This window comes from Tupaia chinensis, unplaced genomic scaffold (assembly GCF_000334495.1).
Source record: "Tupaia chinensis unplaced genomic scaffold, TupChi_1.0 Scaffold000187_1, whole genome shotgun sequence".
Classification (NCBI taxonomy): Eukaryota; Metazoa; Chordata; class Mammalia; order Scandentia; family Tupaiidae; genus Tupaia; species Tupaia belangeri.
In genome coordinates this window covers 756,363-771,152 of record NW_006159662.1, presented here as the reverse complement: position 1 = coordinate 771,152, position 14,790 = coordinate 756,363, and the positions used below count along the sequence as shown (strand labels likewise).

The window sequence follows — 14,790 nt, the reverse complement described above, 5'->3', positions numbered from 1 at the left end:
GCAGAAAGAAGTGGTACATAGAACAGCAATGGCTGATGACAAAAAACTTCAGAGTTCTCTAAAAAAACAAAACAAACCCACAACCGACTGTGAATAATAGAGCTGGTATTGAAGAAGTCTTGCCTGGAATTTAGAAGTCCCTTTCTTCCCCTTTCTTTCTGTTGCTCTCAGTGGTGATGTTCACCTCTGAGGAACAAAAGCCCACTTCCCACCAACCATGGTGAACACTCACTATCTCTGCTTGATTGTAACAAGGGTAGTTTTTGAGTGGATCATGACATGCTTCTAAACTAGCCAAGAATGAACTCTTCCTAACCTTTTCTATAACAAACATGCTACCACCAAGGTAACTTACCCCATGGAATCAGCTACATCATAGGGGCATATTATTTACACAATTAACTTATACAAATTCAACTCTACCTAAAAATTAAAAAAAAAACAACCCAGGAGATAAATAAATAAGAGAAAAAAATAACAATTTAAATAGCACATGCTCAGTCTTTCATTTCAGCAAGTCCCAGGTAATGGATGAACTCAAATTTGAAAGATTTTGTAGGTGAGAGCTATAGAAAGAATGTGAGAGTGATTTGAAGGTGTCCCATTTATCAATAAATCCTGTTCAGGTGTCTAGGCAAGTGGCTGGGAGAGATTTTTTGACATTTACAGGGGTTATTGAAGGTTTTTGAGAAGCTACAGCTAAGAATTAGAGGAACTGACATAATCTCCTAAAAGAATGACATCGAAGAAAACTTGAAATTTTTGTAAATTTATTAAGTATTTAGAGTGAAACACTTAATTGATTAGATTTCTAAGTGTTCTTAAAAAAAAAAAAAGATACAGCTTTTGGGTCAGTCCCATGGGTTAGTGGGTAAGGGAACTGGATTCCACATGGCCGACCATGTAGCTTCAATCCTGGACCCTGTGACTTGAAAAACACACCAGGCATGCATGTGTGGATGCCCCAAATCCAGACAGGATGGAGAAATAGAGGAGAAGAGATTGTGGTATGACCTTGCCCATTGGGGGATACTTTTTCTCTTGCCCTCTCTCTGTCTCTCTCTGGTGAGCACATGTGCTTTCTGGCACCAAACAAACAAACAAAAGACAGATCTTCAGTCAATAGAGAGGCTGACTTTTTCCAAGCTTTTGGAAAGAAAGACTTTTGATTGGTCCAATCAGAGATACTCTGATTGGTCAAGCAATCCATTTCTTGGCCAATCATCTCTGACCAGAGGGTGATGTTCATATCACGGGACTCAAACCGTGGTCAACTACGTGGAGTCCAGCGATATAACCATTACATCATCTGCTGGTCCCATACGTACACCATATTTTCAAACCGCCTGGGCCATGACCACTAGGCTTTGGGGCACAAAATGGCTTTCAGGGACCACAGCTCTGGGTAAGGAAACAATGACAAAGACATAGAATACTGGACCTACACTCTGAAAAGTATCCACTATGTGACTTTTAGATATGACGTGATGGGATGTGATGCTTAGATGTGTGTTAAAACCTAGCACTAAGTTCAAGACTGAAGCAATTGTTTGTTGATGCATAACTCTGTTTCTTGAGACCTCAGAGTGAGGGATTCATTCTAGTTCCTCTTGGCTCTGCTATGTCTGTGCCAGAGATATGGTGAAATGATAAATGTTTCTAAGAATCTGAAGAAATTGCATCCTGAAAAAAGCAATGAGTTGTCCCAAGTAGCTTCATTTTCATTTCATTGCAAGACATACCTCAATCTTGATAATACCCCAGGTCTCCATCAAGCTGAAACTTAACCTCATAGGTTATTTCATTAATTCTCACGGTAGTCCTGTAGAAGAGCAGACGTTATTATCCTCATTTTACATATGTGTTAATTGGAGCTCAGAGATGTTAAATGACTTGTTCAAGGTGACCCAAGTTATGGGTTCAATTTAACTTAAATCATCTACTTCCTAGTTTAATGTCATCTTCTCTGTACAAGGCACAGTCCTTTTAGGAGTCTTGCCCTTTTGTAATAAACTGAAATAATTTATTTTCACAGAATTTGGTGTTTAAAGCAAGGCTTGGCAAGATTTGTTCTTCTATGACCGGCAGGTACTGGCTCTGCCTTCTGGTTGCTTATAGATGGCAGGAGAGCTAATCATTGGGCAAATAATTATGGGGTTGTCGATCTACTTTTATTTTAAGTCCTGTGTAGAGTGTTTTTAAATAGGACAAAGAAAAAGGGGACTTTAAAAGATTTCTATTGTTTAATCAAGAGTTCTACTTCTAGGGAGAATAACTAATTGGAGATATAGTCAGATGTCGATAGATAGAGGGCTCTCCAAAGCCTAGTGGTCATAGCCCAGGCTGCTTGAAAACATGGTGTGTGTATGGGACCAGCAGATGATGTAATAGTTACATTGCTGGACTCCACATAGTTGACCACGGTTTGAGTCTCATATCCAGTGTCGTAAATCTCATGCTGGGCTCGAGAGGATGCATGCCTAAGATCCCAAGTGGAGAATGGAGGAGAAGGGATTATGGTGTGGCCATCCCCCCTGGGGGGTGATTTCTTGCTTTCTGTCTCTTTCTCTCTGGTGAGCACACTCACCCTGTAGCAAAAATCACCTTCAAAATATGTGTAATAACCCTGGCGTAAAGTTCTCACCCCCTCCAAAAAAAAAAAAAAAAAAAAAAAGAAAGAAAGAAAGAAAAGAAAACATGGTGTGTGTGTGTGTATGTGTGGATGTGTGTTTGTGCCCCAAATCCTGATAGTATGGAAAAATAGAGGAGGAGGGATTGCAGCGTGACTATGCCCCCATGGGGAGTGCTTTCTCACTCTCTCTCTTTCTGGTGAGCACGTGTCCCCTCTGGCAATTAAAAAGAAAAATAAATTGATGGATGGGAACTGTCATTGAAGATTTATATATGTAATATATAATGTACAGATATATTTTTTATATATATGAAAAATAGGAAAACATCTCTGTCAAAAAGTGAAGAAATAGTTAAACTTGATGGCAAATTTACATAATAAAATATTGTGGAATTGCCAAAAATTATATATGTGCAGAACATCTAGAATTAAATAATAGGATTCAAAAATATTTATGTGGGGCCAGCAGATGGTATGATGGTTAAGGGCCGACTGTGGTTTGAGTCCTGAACCTGGAGGCTTGCTTTTTCATTTTCTCTCTCTCTCTCTGTCCCTGTCTGGTCAAGTTAAAAATAAATAAGTGGATAAATGAATAAAGTTAAATAAAATAATTCTTAAAAATATATATGTGTATGTATGTATATTTTCATTACATTAAGACTTGAAGCTAGCTTTGTGTCTGACATGTGGGTGGGGGTGGGGTGCCTGTGAGGTCAGCACGCAGGCAGGGTTGGATGGCTTGAACATGACGAAGACCAAACCCAAGCCTTGTGGGGTTTGAGAGCAGATAATGGTAGTGAACATGTACTGGACCTCGGTCATCAGTGATAATGGAAGTCGACATGTCCTGCTGGCCTGGATCAATGAATATCTGCAGTTGAATCTGGCAAAGATCGAACGGTTGTGCTCAGAGGCAGCTTTTTGTCAGTTCTTGGACTTGCTGTTCCCTGGCTCCAATGCCTTGAAGAAAGTAATACTCCAAGCAAAGCTAGAACACGATACATCCAGAACTTCAAAACACTACAGGCAGGATTTAAGAGAATGGATGTTGACAAAATAGTGCCTGTGGACAAATTAGGAAAGTTTCAGGACAATTTTGATTCTGTTCAGTGGTTCAAGAAGTTTGTTGATGCAAAGATGGTGGAACAGCCTATGACCCTGCAACTGGCAGACTAGGTCAAGAAACTGCAGTGGCTCTCTGCCTAGTTGCTGCAGTTCTGAATACACAGAAGAAACCTTTCAGCTCTCTCAGTGTAGCCCTGCGGAGGTCCATGTCAAAACAGATAACTTCTGCAACTTCTAAGGCTGGCCCAGGCATGATGGGAAAAAATCCTGGTGTGGGCAGCTGGCAGGAGAAAGCCCCTAAATTGAGGCAGCAGGTCAAAGTATTGAAATTTATTGTCAACAACTTAGAGATAGAGATATTTTTACTTTGAAAAGCTAAGGAATATTGAATCAATTTTCCAGGAGAACGAGGGGGAAAACGGCCCTGTATTGAAGAGGATTGTAGACATTCTCTATGTCATGGATGAAGGCTTTGTGATACCAGATGAAGGGGATCCACAGGAGGAATAAGAAAACTCTTAACAGCCTGGACCAGCACAGCCACATCTGAATTCTTCACTCCAAATCACGTGCTTCCCTGTAAAATACTCCCTTTAATCATCCTTAGAGGACTCACTGGTTTCTTTACATGAGCATAAAATACCTCTTCTTAAAGTGCACTTTCCAGAATTTTCACTCCTTTTCCAATAAGTTTGAGATAGGAGCTTTTACCTTGTAGTAGAGCAGTATTAACAGCTAGTTGATTCAACTGAGGAACAGAGGCTGACCACGGGCCTCTAGTGTGGATACTGGTCACGCTGAGGCTGGAGAGAGGGTTTTCACGGAATAGCTGAGGTGGTGACCTCAGTAGAGAAATGTAAAGACCCAATTGAATTTTAAGCTCATGTGAAGTCTTGGCAGAGAATGTTTTAATAAATAAATGCCTTAAGTGTATTTAAAATATGCATCCATATTTCAAAATAGAAAATATTACACAACAGGAGGTTTTATGTGTTTGATATCGTGTCTGGGAAGGAAGGGCCAGACCTTGAACCTTTGGGACCTGCTGTTACAGGTCTTGCAGGACCACTTGAATCTTCACAGGCCGAGGATTTGGTCCAAAGAGGAAATGTTAAAAGTTGTCCTGTTAAGCCATTTGGTGTCATTGACCAATAGCATCTTGCTGAAAAGCACAAGGCATTGTTGCCTGGATGAATAGGTATGTTTCCGCCTTGAGTTGAAGAACTTGATTTTCATGGAACATTTAACAATTTTTTCCAACTATCCCTGACATTGCTATGTATTGTGTTTTTTAGGAAATGAGATGTATCCAAATTTCTAATCTAACAACTTTTAGGGACTTGTCCACATCTCTGGGCTTCGAATGGGTGGTTATTCCCATTTTACTGTCTTTTCAGTTTACATTAAATGGTTTTATCTTCTCTGTTCCCCTTGCCCAATGGGAACCCTTCCATGGCTCCTTAAAGTTCGCTGGTCAGAATTGGAAGTACAGCTGGTGGGTGATCATGCTGCAAGTTCTTTCTAGACCTCTGGCAAAGAGAGTGATGGGTGGAAGCCATTGTTACCTTGGGATCTGCAAGACATGGGTGTTTTTGGTATCTGCTGTCCACAGCTCTCCATTGTTATCCGAATACTTTACCAGTGCACTAATCTCTTTGGAGATAAAACTCATTAGTATGTTACCAAATGCTAATTTTCGTTTGCAGAAAATATAATACAATGTCTGAATTAATTATTAACATTTAAAATATCTAATCCTTTAATTCTTCCTCATTTGCTTTGCCCTTGGCTTGTTTAGTTCCTTTGGCAGAATTTCACCAAATGTGTCACCCTCTGCTGAGATTGTTCAGCCCCTGGATGTATTTGTATTGATTTGTTTCTGGTGGAAGCTTGTCCTACAATGTGTAGAAAGCAGGTATTTTTATGACAAAATTGTTGTGTAGTGCAAGATCCATGTGGAATTCAGAGGAAAACCCAGATTCAGTGATTAACAATGCCAAAACATGCAAGTAACTACCATTGTTCAAATGACCAATAGACGGTGGCCCTATTTCTCTCTTGTGGCCTTTAGACTTTTGTTGTCCCTAAATTCCATTTTATTGGGAACCCATTTTCCACCTGGTTTTTCTTGACAGGATTTTTTTTTTTTTTACTGTAAACAGTTTCTAAATAAGATTCTGTATTCAAAAAAAAAAAGAAGACAAAGTATGAGATGAAAATACACATAATTTGAAATGTTTTATTTATTATTTTGTGTCTTTCTAATTTTTCAACAATGATTAGGTATTACTTTTTACTTTCTTAGCTAAAAAGTTTTTAAAAATTCATTTTAAAAGCACATAAGTAAGAGGCTAGCAGGTGGCATGGTGGTTAAGGTGATGGATTCCCACATGACTGACTATGGTTAGAGTCCTGGATCCTTTAAAATCACACCAGGCTAGTGTGTGTGCATGCCTAAATCCTGAGAAGATGGGAGGGTTTGTGGTGTGGCCTTCCCTCCTGGAGGGTGCTTTTGCACATTTCCTCTCTGTGTTTCTCTGCGGAGAATGCATGCACCCTATGGCAAAAACCAAACCAAACCAAACCAAAACAAGACAAAACAAAACCTCCACATAAGTAATATATTTATATGTTATTTTTGTAACAATTCTAAATTCAGAATTATGAAGTAACCTTGAAGTCCCTTTCATTGTCCTTCTCCTAATCCGACTCCTTTCCCTATGAATAGCCTCCATTAAATAGTGAATGTACATATACACTCTGGATATGCAGGTACACTTATGTATATGTTGATATCCACAGTTTTGTTTTTGTTTCATTTTGTTTTTGAGGAAGATTTCTCTTATAGGGCATGTGTACTTGCTGGAGAGACAGAGAGCAAGAAATCACCCCCCAGGGGAGATTGCCATGCTGCAATCCCTTCTCCTCCATTCTTCTTTTGGGATATTGGGCATGTATGCCCACACACCCAGCGTGTTTTAAGCTGCCAGGTCCAGGACTGGAACCACAGTTAATTATGTGGGAGTCTAGTGAGTGATGTAACCATTGTGCCATCTGCTGGTCCCAATATCTATAGTTTTTAATTCAAGTACTGTTATCTATAGTGTTCTGTAACTTGCACTTTGCACTTAAGAAAACTAGAGTTCTCTAAGCCCACCTGTACCTCATTTATAAAAAGTAGCATTAGTTTCATTGTATGGCTTACCATATTTTCTTTTGTCCATTTATAATGGACATTTTAAATGTTTCTAATTTTTCTTTTTTGCCACTGCAAACAATTCTAATTTGAAACTATTTTTAAAATCTTTTTCTGGATATACATCTTCATAGTATTGGCACTGGTATTTTCTTTTTTTAAAAAAGAATTATTTCTTTAATTTTATTCATTTATATTTTATTTGACCAGAGACAGAGAAAGAGAGAGAGAGAGAGAGAGAGAGAGAGAGAGAGAGAGAGAGGGAGAGAGAAAAAACAAGCCGTCAAGTACAGGACTTGAACTGCAATCAGCCATCTGGGAACCCAGCGGCACTGGCATTTTCTGAGACTAGATTCTTAGAAACAGGACTTTTGATTCTGAGTATATGGATTTTTATTTTTCAATGTATTTATGGGTGCAGTGTCTGAGATCACCCATTAGCCTTCTAACATTAACATTGCTAATATTTGTTAAATATTTGATATAATAGTTTTTGTTGCTTTAGAGTTCAAAAGCAGTTAAACCTATTTCAGGTTTACTCATGACTTATTTTTTTCCCTTGGTTTTGTTCATTTAATTGTTTCCCACTGAGATGTTTGGCCATTCCTTATTGACCTGCAGTGATTCTATATTCTGGATATGATTTCTTCATCTATTATATTTGTTATAAATATTTTCTCCCAGGCTAATGATTTGTTTAAACTTCATTTATGGTATCTTTTGTAATGCAGGTTTTTCATTTTTGTGTTGTCAAATCTGTTAAATCATTTTCTTTATACCTTCTTGGTTTTCTATCTTGCTTAGGAGTGTTTTCTTATCCTTAAAATGATAAAAAAAGTTTTTCTAATATTTGTGTCATGTTATGCTTTATCTTTAGGTATTTAATCCACCTAAAAATTGAGACGTAAGGGAGACATCTCTTATTGAAATGGAAAGCCACAACACAATTGATTAAATGCTCATTTTTTTTCCTCCTCCACTTTGGAAAAGTTATCTCACATACTATATGCCTACAAATTCATGCTTCTGCTTCTGGGCTGAAAATAATTAATTATAACATGTAACTCTCACCAAGTCTGTATTTCCTATGCAGATGGGTAGTTTCTCAGTATTAAAAACTAAACTAATTTTCTTGCCAGAAGTGGTACCCGCCCAACTCTGATTATTCTTCAAGCACTCTTATCTTCAGCATTTACGGCTGATTTAATTTTTTACACCTTGTGTTATCCTGTATCACTCTGGAAACTTCTACTGAATAAATTGACTTGATTTCCTCAGTGAACGGGATTGAACTGATAGTCTCTTGTTTGCATGTTCTCTAACCCTGTTAGGTTTTGTGTGGTCCCCTGACCTAGCCATGTTCAATAGACTTCAGCTTTGGATTATTCTGTAGGCCATATACTTTTTTTTGTTTCCAGGAGAAATTATTATACCATGGAGTGCTGGGTGTGAGAAAAAACCATGGGTCATCAGAATTACACACGAGTTCCTTGGTTGCAACCTCTAGAGTTTCTAATTTATTTATTTTGTATCTTCATTTATTTATTTACTTTTGAGAGGTTTTTGCTACAGGCACCCTATAGTATGCTCAGCAGAAAGACAGAGAGAGACAGAGAGACAGAAAGCAAGAAATCACCCCCCAGGGAGAATTGCCATGCTGCAATCCCTTTTCCTCTAATCTCCTCTTTGAATCTTGTGCACACATGCACACATACCCGGTTTGAGTTTAAGCCACTGGGTCCGCGACTTGAACTGCGGTCAACTACATAGGAGTCCAGCGACATAGCCTTTACACCAACTGCTTGTCCCAGTTTTTAGATTTATTAGTTGAATGTTCAGCCCTAGAATCGGCACTTTTTAAAAAGTAGGCCTTTATTCTTCCTGCATGCTAGTCTCTCATTTGTAAACAAGATGTCAACTGGGCAACCAGAGCTATGAGAACAAAACATTTGGTGTAGCAAATGATTCTTTAGGGCCACTGTTTTAAGTTTCACAGCAAGGGATGTTACAAATACACTCGTGGTTCCTGTTATTCCCAAGGCCACTTTGACATTGACTTCAACAAGTAAAACAAGCTGGAGCCATCTTCCTAACAACACTAACTGGAAAAGATAAAAAAAAATAAAAAATAAAGAAAAATCCAAAAGCATCAGCTTGTAAGCATCTCTGTTGAGTGTTTTATGTCCTTTCAGAATGAATAGAGATTATGCCATCGCACCCATAAACCTCCTCTAAAGACATCATTAGCAGAAAGATTCTGATGCTAACATCAATCAGTTGCGATGGAAGCTGACCCAGAATGAACCATTGTTTCTTTTTTCACCATCTCTTCTGGAAATTGTTAAGAGATAGAAGCCAGAGCCAAAATTTGGGACAATTCCAGGAGTCTGTTTATTCTGATCTGGTTCCGTAAGATGCAAATGCACCAAAAGAATTATGAAGACAATAGATGGGATAATAATAGATTAACCAGCTATGTCTACATCAAGGCCTACTTGAATCTTGTCACAAGAAGAGAAATGAACGCTCTCTTTGTCAAGAGAGAAGGAGAAGAAACTTCTAGAACTTTCACTTCTTATACCTCAAGTTCAGACCTAGCAAATTAGTTCCTTTATCACAGATTCCATTTCTCAATACTAATAGATATGCAGGTAGGAACTCTTTCTCAGTATAAACATATACACGAATGCATACGCACACATTGTATGGCTTTTGCCTTCACAATTGCAAGATGGTTGCTGTACGTAAAATTGCATCCTTATTTTAGGCAGGGAGAAAGTGGAAGGGCAAAGAGGCAAAAAAAATCAAGCCAATTGAATTGTCCTTAAAAAGGTCTTTCCCAGAATGCCTCCCCAGAATCCTCCTCTTATACCTCCATGATCAACTCCAGCCACAAGGATAACTGGGGACAATGAATATTGTAATAGAGGATATTCTACCTTGAACCAAACTAGTTTTCTGCTTTCAAATAAAAAGTGGAGAATAAGTACCAACAGTTGAGTGGTAGTGTCTGTCTTGTTTTAGTTCCAAAATGCTTCTCAAATCTATCCAATTATTTTCTTCATCTCCACCTCCCCCTACCCCCAGCATCCAGTCAAGCCACAACCCATTCTCATCTGGATTTTCTTCCAATGAATTCTCTGGCACAGAAAAATTATTTTTATTTTTAAAAAATTGTGTTAATTTGCTGCTCTGCTGATTAGAACTTGTAACAGTTTCCTATATTCATTAGGATACGATCCACACACGTTTCTGTAACCTAAGAGGTCCATATAGTTTTGCATCCCCCATGTAATTTTGCCCTTCTTTTATCCCAACTTAAAATAGTTCAGGCACATTGGCCTTCCTACAGCACTTTAAGCATGCCATGTTATTTCCAGTATTAGGCTTATTATTATTTTTAGTACTTATTTCTCCTTCTGGTTGTCTTCCCTTTCTTCAGGTTTTTGTTTAAACATCATTTTTTCTTTCTTTTAAACTATATCATATAGAACACTGGATAGTCTTTTTGATGTTTCAACTTGGTTAGGTTATAAAAAAAATCTCACTAGGGTCAGCAGGTGGCATGGTGGTTAAGGTGCTGGACTCCCACTTGGCCAACTGTGGTTTGAGTCTCAGACCTGGCGGCTTGCTTTCTCACTTTTCCTCTCTCTCTTTGTCTCTCTTTGGTGAGTGCGCAGGCCTTGTAGTTAGTTAAAAAAAATAATAATGATAAATACAATAAAATAAATAATTCTTTTAGAAACACCTGATTAATCTAGGTATTTGTGTGAAAGTATTTTTAGATGTGTCTCTCTTTGGTGAGTGCGCAGGACCTGTAGCTAGTTAAAAAAAATAATGATAAATAAAATAAAATAAATAATTCTTTTAGAAACACCTGATTAATCTAGGTATTTGTGTGAAAGTATTTTTAGATGTGAATAAAGCCCAAAATCAATAGACTTGAAGAAAGGGAGATTATCCTAGATATAAATGGGTGGACCTGGTTCAATCAATTGAAAGGCTTTAAATCCAGAATGGAGGTTTTCTCAAAGAAAAAGAAATTCTGCACTTGGACAGCAGCTTCCATCTGTCCTCAAAGTGCCAGCCTGCCCTGTGGATTTTGGATTTACCAAGCCAGGCCCCACAAGTGCACAAGTCAATTTCTTACAATACATCTCTGAACATATATTTCCTGCTAGTTCTGATTTTCTGGCTGAGCTCTGATTGATACAACCACCTTTATTCCACCTGCCAGTTGCTCTTTATCATACCGCCCTGTTTGTCTCCTCCGAAGCATCACCATTCTCTACAATTACCTGGCTTGTTCATACATGTGCATGTTTATTGTATGTCCCCCCTCCTTGAGTGTATGTTCTATGGAGGCAGAACTGATGCTGCCAGGTGCACCAGGTATCTCTAGCACCTAGAACAGAACATGAGCCATAGTCCAGGCTTGGTAAATATTTACTGAAAAAAGAAATGAGCACACATCTGGTAAAATCTGATCCAACAATTGACTCCCAGGTTACACAGTTACACTACTGGGCAACACAAGATGAAATGGTTTGACAAGATCACAAGGAAAAATGCCCAAGAATATTGATTTTATTGAGAACTGATCTAAACATCCACTGATATGATCTTTTAACTAAACGGTGGTACATACACTCTCTAAAATGCTATACAATGGCTAGAAATGAAAAGGTAGCTCTGAATGTATGGATAAGGAAATAATTTCAAGAAACGCTATTAGGTGAAGAAAAGAGGCTATTGGGTAACCTATTATCACAATCTTCACACGTGTTGAAAACAATGAGGTTAGGAATATACACTTTTGAATGGATGCTTCCTGGACTATATTTGTGACTAATGAGAGTCCTGAAATAATTTAAAGTATGAAAAGTGGTGAAATCTGCAAAGTCACTGAAAAGATGTTTTAAGACTCAGAGTTTCGAAACAATCCAGATAGATGGATTGACCATTTTTTTTCCTTTTGCCTGAGCTCCTGTGTTCATGATCTCCTGGCTGATGCAGTACACAGTGTAAACATCATGCTTTGCTTTCACCATCTCCTCAAAAATGGCAAAATGTAATCATTATGTAAATGATGACATTTCTGGATATTCCGTATTACCTCTTTGGAACTATTCCCACCACGATCAATAACTGGTAGCAAGTCTCTTGGTTGTTGGTTTGTTCAATCCTCTCGTTAGTTAATGCATTGAACTGAGTGTTCTGAGCATTGAGGGCAGGAAAGTATAAATTCATGGCATAGTTTTTCTCATTAAGGGGTGTAAATTTCTTCCTGAACATCACTCATATTGTGAGATCCATTAATTACTCTGAACAGTTGTCGAAGCATGACAGGGCAGGTTTTATTATACCAGGAAACTCCAAGAGGCTTAATGATACTAGACCTGCCATATACTTAGTGATTAAGGGAGCTGGATTCCACATGGCTGGACATGGTTCAAATCCTGACCCCAGTGGCTTGAAAAACACGCCAGGCACCTGTGCATGTATGCCCAAAATCCTGACAAGAGGGAGCAAAGGAAGAAAAGGGATTACAGCATGATCATGCTCCATGGGAGATGCCTTTTCCTTCTCCTCCTCTTTATTCCTTTGTCTCTCTGGTAAGCGCATGCATCTTGTGGCAATTAGAAACAGAAAGAAAAAAAAAAGGAAGAAGAAAGTCAACTTCTAAGACCATTCCTTTGTCCCCAAAAATGATTCTAAGTTTTCCCTGTGGCTCTTGTATACAGGGGCACCTGTTATGGGCTGAACTGTGTGACCACCAAAATCTGTATGTTGCAGTTTTAATCCCAGTACTTTAGAATTTGGTCCACTTGGAAACAGGGTTATTACAGATCTAATTATGTAAGGTGAAGTCACATTGACTCATGTTGACTGGTGTCTTAATGAAAAGGAGAAATTTGGACACACACACACACACACACACACACACACACACACACACGGAGAGCACCATGTGAAGATAAAGGCAGAGACAGTGATGCAGTAGAAGCCAGTGAACCCCGAAGAAGCCAGGCGAGAGGCATGGCACAGTCTCTTTGAGTCCTCCAAGGTGTCTGCTGGCACCTTGATCTCAGACTCTAGCCTCCAGAACTGAGAGGGTAGAGTCTTGTTGTTCCATGTCATTTCGTTTTGGGTACTTTCTTATGGTAGTCCTAGGAAAGTAATACTGTGTCAAATCTTATTTCATAGACACAGATTTTCACTTATGGTTGATCGAACCTAAGGGATCACTTTAGAGACCAAGTAGTTTGGAGACAGTAGTGGTTAATATTGATTTACAATTTGATTCAATTAAAAGTACGCTTTTATTCAACACCTCCTCTGTCAAGTGCTGTACTGGATGTTCACAAGGTATGGAGATAAGACACAGTCCCTGTCTGTGAGGAACAATTAGTCTAAGAGGGAACAGGAAAAGATAGGAAAATCAGATGTATCCACATAAAACAGTACTGTGATATACAGTCAAATAATTCTGAATTTAACCAGAAAGCGTATCAAATTACATTGGAAAGATTAGTGGGAGTATACATATACGCACATACCCTTCTAAGAGGTAGGTAGTATTTGATCTAGGCCTTAAACATTGGTAAGATTCTGTCAGGTAGAAATTGTTAAAAAGCGAAAGGAGAAAATTAGTGGGATTTTCAAAGTCCTTTCATTTTGTGTGAACATGAATTACAGAAAGTTAAAAATACGATGTATTCACATATTAATAAAGCCTCACTGCACAAAATTTGTAATTATTCTTATCTTTCAAATTAAAAGCACAGTTTACTATATAATTTTTTAAGAGGTTTTTGCCTTAGGGGACCTGTGCTCCCTAGGAGACAGAGACAGAGACAGTGAGAAGGAAAATGAGAAATTACCTGGTCGGGAGAATGGCCATGCCACAATCTTCTTCCCTACCCTCCTCCTGGGATCTTGGTGTGTATTTCAAGCCACTAGATCTGGGACTCGAACGCGGTTGGCCATGTGGGAGTTTAGCAACGTAACCCCTATGCCATCTGCTGGCCCCTTTATTGTATAATTTTTAAGCTGGCAGTCTGAGTGGATAAACTGTACTCAAATTATTGTTGTCAATGTCTTTTTTTTTTTTTCCAGTAAAGCAGAATTCTCACTATTCCATGTTGTCAGGACTTAGTCTAAAAATCAATCTGTTGTTTGCTAGTATTAGAAATTCTATGATTGTGGCACTGAAGATGCCCCTATTTTAACATGTATGGTTATCATAACTTATGATATGCTCTATGTTTTGTAAAAATATTACCTACATTTTCATTTTATACCAGTGCTAAGCCTGATACAGAAAATGGTGTCTAAAAATACTGATTACTTTGGAATGAAGCTGGATGTGATAAATGCACTGGAGGAGACCAGAAAGTGGTTATGACACACTGTCGTGGAACATGTGCTCTGCAGAACATTTGAGCTAATGCTGAGAAAAGTAAAACAGAGTGCTTGATGGTGGGTAGCCCTTGGGCCCACATGCATTCTGTAACTGGACAAAGTAATGGTGAAAATGAGAAAATTGATGACTACACCTCTCTAAGAACAATTTTGCTTATAGTTTATGTGTTCAGAGAACATATATTCCAAACATTATAGATATTTCCATGTGATAATTGGTCCTCAGATCTGTGAACCAAAGAAATAAATTCCTTGTATAAGGCGTGACTACCTCTAGCCAGGAAAGTACGCGGAGGTGGGAAGCAGTAGAGGTGGGAAAGGTAGGAGCCTGGTGGAGTATGGAAGAGAGGGAGCTAAGAAAGGAAAAGGATTAGAAGTGTCCGTGGTGGAGGGTCTTCAATTCCCAAGCAAGACACTGATGCTCAGCTTAGTGTAGTAGGCAATAGGGGACCCACTGCTTTTGAGCGGGCAG

The 14,790-nt window shown here is 38.6% G+C and overlaps 1 pseudogene; it reads left to right on the top strand.

Moving 5' to 3' along the window:
* The first annotated feature begins 3,422 nt into the window (after positions 1-3,422).
* On the top strand, positions 3,423-4,207 carry LOC102487094 (microtubule-associated protein RP/EB family member 1 pseudogene; annotated as a pseudogene).
* Positions 4,208-14,790: the final 10,583 nt, after the last annotated feature.